The sequence below is a fragment of the Gossypium arboreum genome, chromosome 3, assembly GCF_025698485.1.
Source record: "Gossypium arboreum isolate Shixiya-1 chromosome 3, ASM2569848v2, whole genome shotgun sequence".
NCBI classification, from domain to species: domain Eukaryota; kingdom Viridiplantae; phylum Streptophyta; class Magnoliopsida; order Malvales; family Malvaceae; genus Gossypium; species Gossypium arboreum.
Window position 1 is genome coordinate 116176664 of NC_069072.1, and position 11470 is coordinate 116188133.

Genomic DNA, 11470 nt, shown 5'->3' on the forward strand with positions numbered 1-11470 from the left:
GCTTAATTAAATAAATAAATCGATTTAATCATTTGAGCATCGAAAAGAGGAGCACAAGGCACTTAGCCCACATTTATACATTAGACATTAAAGTCACATACATGTGAAATCATGCATCAACTCAAGATATTAACCCACACTCCTTTTTAGCCGATTGTCCTAACCAAGATAAAGGCATCAATATGCTTGCCTCTAACCGAATGCATGCACACCAATCCATCTCATGTGGCCGAATATGCATGTTGATGTTGAGGCCAATTACATATTTAATACCACACATAAATGGCATACATTTTACTAACTAATGCATTACATATTGTAGCTCAATACGCATCTATCATTTACTTCATAACCGAAACATCATCATAAGTAAATATATACCTTGAGATAGTATATATGTCATACCAATACATCATGTGCAAACATATATACATATAGGTGCAAGGGCCGAATCTCAAGTTGATTATAACCAAATATAAACATATATCCAAAACACAAATCTTACCTACCATGCAATAAGCATAAATCATACTTATGGATATACCATGGCCGAATACATCACAACACCATACCATTTCAATTTTGGTCATGGTTAAACAAAGAACTTAATGTCTCACTCAAAAATGCTAAAAAGAAAATCCAAGAGTCATCAACCCACCATCACATATATCATTAACAAGCTTCATATTTAGCATGCAATGGCATTAACACAAAATCCACCTTGGCCGAATATCATCCCCATGACATAGCAAAGATTTGAACCATGGGCTAATTAGAACTCAAGCTAGCAACTAAAAACATGCATGAATCTCATGGCACAACCTCAAACATACCTTAATCTAGACACAAGTATGGCCAAACCTCCTCCTAATCCTCTTCCAAACCAAGCATGAAGCAAGAACTCCTTCCTTCTTCCTTAGAATTTTCGGCTCAAGGAAATGAAAAAGGATGAACAATTTTTTTTTTCTTTTTTTCTTCAACTCACAAAAAATGGGGGGGGGGGAATGGATGAGACCATTTTTTTTTTCATCACTCCTCCCTTTCATTATTTTATTTTTCCTTACATGATGCACCAACATAACATGTCTATGACATGTTTTGCCCATAATCCTTTGTCATGGCCGCCACTATCAATTAGGGGGGGAAATTTGACATGCAAGTCCTCCCTTTGATTACATGCACTATTAGGTCCTTATAGATTAGCCTATCACATTTCAAAAGTGTCACACAAGTCCTACTAACTGAATTCACATGCAATCGACTAAATCGAAGCTTGAAATTTTCACACATTCATAATTACATATTCTAGACAATAAATATTACGTTTAAACATTTCGGTGACTCGGTTTAGCGGTCTCGAAACCACTTCCCGACTAGGGTCAATTTTGGGCTGTCACAACTCCAACCTGAATCGAGTAAGGAATTTATAGTTTACAACGATGCCTCATTGATTGCTTTAAGATGTTTATTGATGCAAGATGGTAAAGTAGTGGCTTATGCATCTAGGCAGCTAAAACCGCATGAAAGAAATTACCCAGTACATGATCTTGAATTAGCAGCTATTGTTTTTGCATTGAAAATATGGCGGCATTATCTTTTTGGTGAAAAATGTCACATCTTTACGGATCACAAAAGTCTGAAGTATTTAATGACACATAAAGAACTGAATTTGAGACAAGGTGGTTGCCATTATTGAAAGATTATGATCTTGTTATTGATTACCATCCGGAGAAAGCTAATGTAGTGGCGGATGCCTTGAGCCAAAAATCCTTATTTGCCTTACGGGCATTGAACACCTAGTTGTCTTTATCTGATGTTGGTTCAATAATAGCTGAGTTAAAAGTTAGATTAACATTTTTGCAACAAGCCTCTGAAGCTCAGAAAAATGATAGTAATTTGCAAGCAAAGTGGATACAAAGTGAATGAATCCTGACTCAGAATTTCAGGTTGGGACAGATGGTTGTTTATAATTCAGAGGTAGAGTATGTGTACCGAAAGGTTCAGAACTAGTGCAAAAGAATTTGAATGAAGCTTATAATGGTAACATGTCTATCCATCTTGGTAGTAATAAGATGTATGGCGATCTGAAAAAGATGTACTGGTGGCCAGGAATGAAACGAGATATTTCTGAATTTGTATTGAAGTGTTTGATATGTCAGCAAGTGAAGGTTGAACACCAAGTACCTTCGGCATTATTGCAGCCAATTACAATACCAGAATGGAAATGGGAAAGAATTACCATGGACTGTGTAACGGGATTACCTTTATCACCAAAAAAGAAAGATGCCATTTGGGTAATTTTCGATCGTTTAACAAAGTCGGCATACTTTATCCCGGTACGTATGGATTTTTCATTGGATAGATTGTCTGAATTATATGTCTCTAAGATTGTAAGGCTAAACGGAGTGCCAATCTCCATTATTTCAGATAGAGATCCCTAGTTTACATCCCGATTTTAGAGTATGTTGCAAGAAGCTCTGGGCACTCGTTTACACTTTAGTACTGCATTCCATCCTCAAACAGATGGATAATATGAACGTTTGATACAGATTTTAGAAGACATGCTTCGGTGTTGTATACTTGAATTTAAAGGTAACTGGGAAAAATACTTGCCTTTGATTGAATTTGCTTACAATAACAGTTATCAATCTAGTATTAGAATGGCGCCGTATAAGGCTCTATATGGTCGTAAATGTAGAACTCCATTGTATTGGACAGAGTTAAGTGAGAAAAAGATATTCGGAGTTGACTTGGTTTGGGAAACCAAAGAAAAGGTGAAGATAATTCGAGATAGTTTATGTAACAGCTCAGTTTAGACTGTAACACCCCTAACCCGTATCTGTCGCTGGATTAGGGTTACAAGACATTACTGAACAAAACACAACTCAGTACATTCATATAATACATTACATGTGCAAAGGTATATCAACTTCTTTCCAATAATTCTCAAACTCGAATAAAAACCATTTATTGTGTGACAGCCCAAAATTGACCCTAGTCAGAATGTGGTTTCGGGACCACAAAACCGAGGCATAAAAATAATTTAAAATTTATTTTGATGCCTATGATATGTGTTAATTTGTGTGTGACATTTTTGATGATTGATTTAGTGTTATAAAGGTGAATTTCACTAGAAAGGACTTAGTAGTGAACTTTGAAAGTACGATAGGGAAATGTGTGATGACTAATTAAAGCATGCATGCAAAACAATGGACTTGCATGTCAAATTCCCCCTTTTTATAGGTGGTGGCTGGCCATGGCAAGAGAGGATGGGCTAAACATGTCATGAAACATGTTTTGTTGGTGCATTAGGGAGAAATAATAAACAAAGGTGTATGGGTAAGAAAAGAATGAAAAAAAAAATGTGTGTGAGTGTGGTATCTTCCCCCCATTGCTGTGAGTTGTAGAGAAAGAAAGAAAAAAATTTGTTCATCCTTTCTTTGAGCCAAAACTAAGGAAGAAGGAGGGATTTTTGCTCCATTTTTGGTTTAAAAGAGATCTAGAAGGAGATTTGGCTATACTTGCATCAAGATTAAGGTATGTTTGAGGTTGTGTCATGAGATTCATGCATGTTTTAGTTGCTAACTTGATGTTCATGTTAGCCATGGTTCAAGTCCTTGTTGTGCCATGGAGATGGTATTTGGCCAAGGTTGATATTGTGTTAAAGCCATTGCATGCTAAATGTGAAGCTTGTTGATGATGCATGCAATGATGGATTGACTACTCTTGAAATTTCTTTTAGCATTCTTGAGTAAGACATTGAATCCTTTGTTTAACCATGACCAAAAATTTAAAAGGGTATGGTGTGTGAGGTGTTTGGCCATGGTATGCTCATGAGCATGGTTTATGCTTCTTGCATGATAGTTAAAAATTGTGTTTTGGATGGTTGTTAACACCTTGAGAATTGACCTTGCACCTATATGTGTATATATGTTTGCACATGATGTTTTGGTTATGAAGTAAGTGATAAATATGTTTGTTTAAAGAAGAAAATGTTGAAGAATGTTTGTGAAATTGCAAGTACATTCGCCTAGTACACATATGATGTGAAAATCTTGGAATTTATTGTTGATTTGGTGCAAGTATGACTAAGTATAATCGGCCATATGAGTGCTTGATGCTATATTATAAGTATTGAGCTACAATATGTAAAGCATTAGCTAGTAAAATGTGTGCCATTCATGTGTGGTGTTAAACATGTAATTGGCCTGAACATCAACATGCATAATCGGCCATGAATGAGTGCCTAAGAGGTTGTGTTGTTCGGCCATGAGTAAGCATGTTGAAGGCTTTGTGTGTTGAGTCGATTCATGAATTCCGTACTTATGTGACTTTAATGTCTAGTGAATATATGTGGGCTAAGTGCCTTGAGTTCCTCTTTTCGATACTCAAATGATTGAATCAAATTATTTGTTAAATTAAGCTCAAGAGCAAAGGGGGGACCAAATCCGATAAAGGGAAGGAAAAAGTAGTCGAATAGCCATTGGAATCGTTCGACAATGTCCGAGGTAAGTTTTCGAGTATCGAAACTTAGATTTTGATTCGATTGAACGAAGTAATAAGCAATCGAAATTGTGCCCTTGTATGTGGCCATTGAGCCGAAATGATATTCTTGATTAAGTAAATTTTGCATAAAAGTTTGTTATGAAATTGAAACAAAGATGTGTATGAATGTGCGAATTGTGATATCCGGGCTAAGCCCGAAGGCAATTGTGCGAGTTGTGATATCGGGCTAAGCCCAAGGCAATGGTGCGAGCTATGATATCGGGCTAAGCCCAAGGCAATTGTGCAAGTTGTGATATCCGGGTTAAGTCCCAAGGCATTTGTGCGGGTTACCATAACGGGCTATGTCCCAAGGCGTTTGAACAGTAGCTATATTCGGTTAAACTCCGAAGGTATGTGATTTGAAAATTATAAGCTTGCTGTAAAATTTTCAGCTAATGCACTTGTGAAGTTCCCAACAACAAGGTATGTTTTGTGTGTGCTTTGCACACTATGAGTAAGTCGTATGAATATTCGCTCCAATGATAAATGAGCTATCGGCATTAACTAAGCTGTTATTTGTGTATGAACATGAGAGTTGGGATTGTGAAGTAAGCATGTCTTTGAGAAATTGTGCATATGAATTATTGTTTAGCTACTTGAATGCTATGCTTTGGTTGTGTGTATATTATGGCTCAAAACTTACTAAGCATAAATTGCTTACTCCGTTTCTTTGTTTCTCTGTTTATAGATTTTGCTCGTTAGCGATCGGATTCGGGATCATAGAAGTTGAAGTCAACCACACTATCAAAGCCCTTTTTGGTACTCCTTTAGTTGAGTTTTGGATATGGCATGTATAGGACTACCCTCGGTTGTTTTTAAGTACCTTGTGATGTATATGTGTGCGGCCATGCGAAAATGGTTCGTAAAAGTGGAGTATGGAATTTGACCATATGTGGTTTGTAATTATATTTGGTTTCATGATGTGATTATGGTTTGGAATGAGAGAGTTGGTCACATGATCAGCCATTGGAATGGCTAAATATGATCATATGTGGACCTAAGTATGACTAGACTATAGTTGGTCCATGGGAACTACAATATAGGTAAAGCCTACCTTAAAAACAGATGCTGCTAGCTGCAGTGATGTGGATGTGAAAAATCACCAAAATTTGTAGGAATGGTTTTAAATAGTGAATAAATTATACGATCGAACCTTGACGAGTCTATTTTCGTATGAAAGTAACGAAACGATCATATGAACAGTATACCGAGAGATATTAAAGTTCTCGTGAGACAGGACCAGAACGGTTTCTGGGTCCCCTTTCGCGACTTTGAAAATTTACCAAAAATTATCCAGAATGAATTAGAAGTCATTCCTTATATGTGCAGATTCCTTTTTGAGTCTAGTTTCATTAGAAACAAACGGCATCAGTATTGAAACCCTGTACAGAGAGATATTCAAGTTGTAATGCGCGAAGGTCAGTGTAGTCGACCCCTGTAACATGGGTGACTTTAACTAATAAACTGTACAAATTGGCCCGACTAAAAATTCTACAAATAAATCCATGGATGGATATAAGAGTCTAAATTCAGGGAAAATTTACAGAATCAGTTTCTGAGTTGTGAAACTCGAGATATGCTTTTTAAGGCGACAGCGACGCAGTTTTCCAGCTTGCCTGGGAATGTCAAATTGGTCGGTGCCATAAGTGGTTTTGGCTTGTTAACCCCTCGTGTCCGACACCGGCAACGGTCTCGGGTTCGGGGTGTTACATATTGATTCATATAAATCAAATGTGCATATGTAAACAATTCAACCAATTAAAATTAAACATGCTTTATGATTCAAATACATCAATATTGTCAGCCTATTCAAGTATTTGAACCAAGCTATTATACATCAAAACCAAAATTTGCATATATTGCATAATTACAAAGTTCGAACTATATGACCATCAATTCTATATCATTCGGATATTATACCATATCACCCCATATCACACAGTATAATGTTCATTGGCATAAAAGATAGTAGCTAACATTACAACATGGCCAAACATACTTCTTTTACATTGAAAATTCATGCGCATATTACCATATCAATATGGACCGTTTTTGAACACAAATGTCAAATCATATCATACCTAATTTGCAAACTAAATAACATGTCTAACCATCATATATTCAACCAATCTATGAATCATTTCTAAGCATAATTATCAAATCAAAACATACCAAAATTTATATGCTAACATCATGACAAAAATGCAAGTACACAACCATTCATTTCTTACCTATTCGGCTATCAAAATTAACCACTAAAGTCATACCAATTCCACCATTCAATCTCAAGTTAAATTTATCATTGCATAACCAAATACAAAAGTCAACTTGTCACTTTATGACTATCCATTTAGCTAACAAAACATACCTAATACATAGTCATTATTTACTAATAAGTAACCGAATCAAAGTAGCCATTTTACTTCTATAATTTGCCATTAACCCTTTATGGACATAACAAAAATCAAACATTATACTAATCACTTGACCTTTAAATATCAAACCACAAAGAAATATGTCATATGCATATGTATTTAATTTATCTATCATTAGCCGAATATGCATGCACATCATCTACCAATACCAAGTCAATGTACAAGACGAATTATATATCAAATTTCATGTCAATAATGAACCACACCAAATAACCAAATTCACAAGATATAGCCAAGTCATCTCATAGCTTATCAAAACATGTACCAAAAATAAAAAACACATCCATTATTTACATCATTACTCAAGCCCCAAATGTTAATAAACCATAGCCGAAACATCAAAACCAAACACAACCATCATTTGATCAAAGCATAAAATCCAAGCTTAACAAAATAATAAGCCATTTTCACATGGCTCATATTTACATACCCCAAAATCAAATATATAAACTAGCCTATACATGCCATAGGTTCAAGTTCAAGCTTATAAAAGTACCGAAGCAGTCGATAGTGTGATAAACTTCGCTGACGATTCCTGAGCTCATAACTTGACACCAGAATCTATAAAATAGAGGCAAACATACACACACAGTAAGCTATCATAGCTTAGTAAGTCATAAGCAAATAAATAACTCATTGACATAATCAAATCAATTTAACCAAACCAATTCATGCTATCGTAATCACATTTAACTTCAAGCTTACAGTTTCATATACAACATATACTTTCATATATATAAACTTTATCTTGGCCGAATATACATATATCTATTATCATAGTATCATTCAATTTCAAAGTCATAATATCATTATATAACTGAATATATATATATATATACACTCATATGCATAAACTCATGAATCAAACTTTAATATCACATACTTATACATAACATGTGGCTGAATATACTTCACAAATACACATATATTACATTAACACCATGTATAATTTGCATCACATATCAAATAACCAACTTATCTTATTTTCAAATAGGTAAATCAACTATCACATACCTGTTCACTTTAGGTCAATTTACACATTTGATCACAACTTATCATTGCCTGTTGAACCATTTGGAATTGAATAGGATACTCAGATAATCACACATATCGTACAATGCCAACGTCCCAGACGTGGTCTTACATGTAATCACATATCGATGCCACTGTCCCAAATAGGGTTTTACACATAATCACTTATCGATGCCAAAATCCCTGACGTGGGCTTACATAAGAACACATATCAAAAATCCTATGTCATGACATATGTATCCTAGCTATTCCTAAGGTTCGTACGAGGCTTTCGGATGTCGAAACTCGATCGAATCGAACTCATACACATAGCTTTCAAGCTTATTCATATTCAGCTCCCACATATATATACTATCACATTATTCATTTCACCATATATAGTTTGTATTTAATCAAATAAAAAACATCTAGTTGCTTATAAACTTACCTCAGACAACGATAATTGGAACTGAACGATTAGTCGACAACTTTTGTTTTTCCCCGATCAAAACCCGATTTCTTTGGTTTTTGATCTAAACATATTAAAATCAAACCCGTTCAAACATAACTTCATTAAATTTAATCCAAAACCACATAAATGGGAAAATTACCATTTTACCCCTAACATTTCACACTTTTTACAATTTAGTCCAAATTGCACAAAACACAAAACACAAAACATCCAAAATTTGAATACATTATGCTTAGGACGAATGCTCCTTATGTTCATAAAAGTCCATACATTTCATTTATTTCACATTTTATTCCCTCAATTTATTATTTTTGAAATTTAGTCCTTACTCAAATTCATCAAAAATTCCAATACAAAACATATTAATCCGAAACATATATTTCATAATTCATCATCTAACATCACAAAGCTCAATTATTCATCAATGGCATAACTCAAAATATTCATCAAAATCAAAAATTCAAGCATGGGCTTTGTACATTACACTGCAACGATCTCAAAAACGTAAAAATTATCAAAAACCGAGCAAAAACTAACCTTGAATCAAGCTAGGACAAGGCCAAATATTTGAAAGCTTAAAACCCTTTATTCTTTCTCAAGTTTTGGTCAAAAGTATGAACAAAAATTCATGGCTTTTAATTTATGTTTTATAATATATTAACTTAATAATCATTTACATATTTAACCTTTAAAATAAAATATAAAAAACCATTATAATTCTTGGAAAAAACCATCCATATCATGTTCTCATGGAAAAATTTCATTAAATACTTCAAATTATAAAGACACATTCAATTCGGTCCTTACACATTAAACCATCAAATTTTTATTTTACGCGATTAAGCCCTTTTTATAAAATCAGCACTCAGACGACAAAATTAAAACACAAAAATTTCACAGATATAAATTAAAACATAATAAAAACAAAAAATAATTTTAAAATATTTTTTTTACTCGGATTCGTGGTTTCAAAACCACCGTTTCGAATAGGGTCTAAATCGGGCTGTTACATAGACCCTAGTCGGAATAGTGGTTTCGGGACTGTAAATCTGAGTCAAAAAATATTTTAATACTTTTTTTTTGTGCTTATTATATATGAATTAGTATGTGTGAAAATTTTGTATGAAAATTTAATCGTTTGTGTGCTCAATTTGATAAAAGGACTTAATCGCATAAAATGTAAAAGTGACAGTCTAATTGTTGAGGTACTTAATTGCTTTGAATTACTAAAGATGGGATCCTTATGTTGTAATTTAGCCATTAAACCATGGGATGGATGGTTATGGGCTTATATTATATGATTTTTATGTTTATTTATAATGGTTAAAATGGTAAATTATGTGTTAAATAATAAATAAATAAAACAAAACATTAAAAAGGCATGCATTATCATCTTATTGTTGGCCGAATGTGAGAAGAATAACACCATTGTTGAAGCTTTAAGTTTCGGCACCTAGAAAGCTTAATTCGGGTATGTTCTTTGTTCAATTTTTGATAATTTTTACATTTTTGATATCGTTGCTTCGAATACTAGTAAACCCATGCTTTAATTTTCGAAATTGGTGAAGAATTTGTGATTTTCCATTGTTTATAATGTGATGAAATTGTTGTTTGATGATGAAGAATAAATCTTTGATGTTTGATTTTCATGTTTAATTAAGTTATTTTTGATAAAAATGTGTATTAAGGACTAAATTGAGAAATTTGTAAATTTAGGGATCAAAATGTGAAATAAATAAAAGAAATGGGCAGTTAGGGACCTTAGTGAAATTCAACCAAGCATGGGTGTGGTCAAATTTTGAATATTTTGTGTTTTGTGAAATAGGGACTAAATTGCGAAAAAAGTGAAATGTCAAGGGCAAAAGTGTAACACCCCTTACCCATACCCCAGACCGGAATAGGGTATGAGGCATTACTAGACAAACATACAAACATCCAACTAAAATACAAGGTATAAAATTTCATTTTTATTTCGAAACATTCATTCACATGCACATAGTCCCTTATTTGGGTAAACGAAGCCCAAAACACACTTTAGAAAGGTTTCAGGACTAAATCGAGAACTTTGGAAAGTTCTGGGAAAACATAGAAATTTTTCTCATTAAACAGAGTCACACGCCCGTATGGACACAGGGGCACGCTTGTGTGCCATCACCACGCCCGTGTTCTCAGGCCGTGTGACTCTCTGTCTATGACGTCATCAAATGCGTTGAACCATACGGCTAGGCTACACGCCCGTGTCACCAGGCCGTGTCCCTCATACGGTTGAGACACACGATCGTGTCTCAGCCCGTGTAATTAACTCAGGCTATTTCCCAAGCCTTTGTCACCCTACATGCATCTACATGATCTCAATAACATTCAACATTCTCTATTTTGATACAAATATATCATTTGTCTACCATCATGCATGTAATACACATTCTTACATTAACCATAACTAGACATACCAGATCTTGTTCTCATTTTATACCAATCCTAGACATACCATCTATTCACATACATAAAACAACATGCTTGACTAAGACATTCCACACCTATTTCATGTTTAACCACGACATTACTTATTCTTACCTTACACCTTTACATTAAAATATGGTCACATCTATTGCTCATAATCTATCCACCACATAAGTATGACATATATTCAACCGTATCAAGACATCACCACACACATATCATAAAGGAATGGATCAAGCATGCATAATCAATTAGGTTTACAACCCAATGATCGAATATAAACTATACCACATGGCTATATACGATTTAACCATAATAAGCCAATACGTTTGGCCAAATCATACTAACAACTATCATAAAGACTAAGTCTCTATACATGCCACTCACTTGAAAACACTTGAAGTTTATCGAAGCTTCACATCAACGTTATGATAGTGTGATGCTACCTCCGACGAACTCCAACCCCGGACAGACCTGCAAATACTAAAAGAAATGGAGAGGGGGGTAAGCTTTATGCTTAGTAAGTCCATATGAAATTAATAAGCAA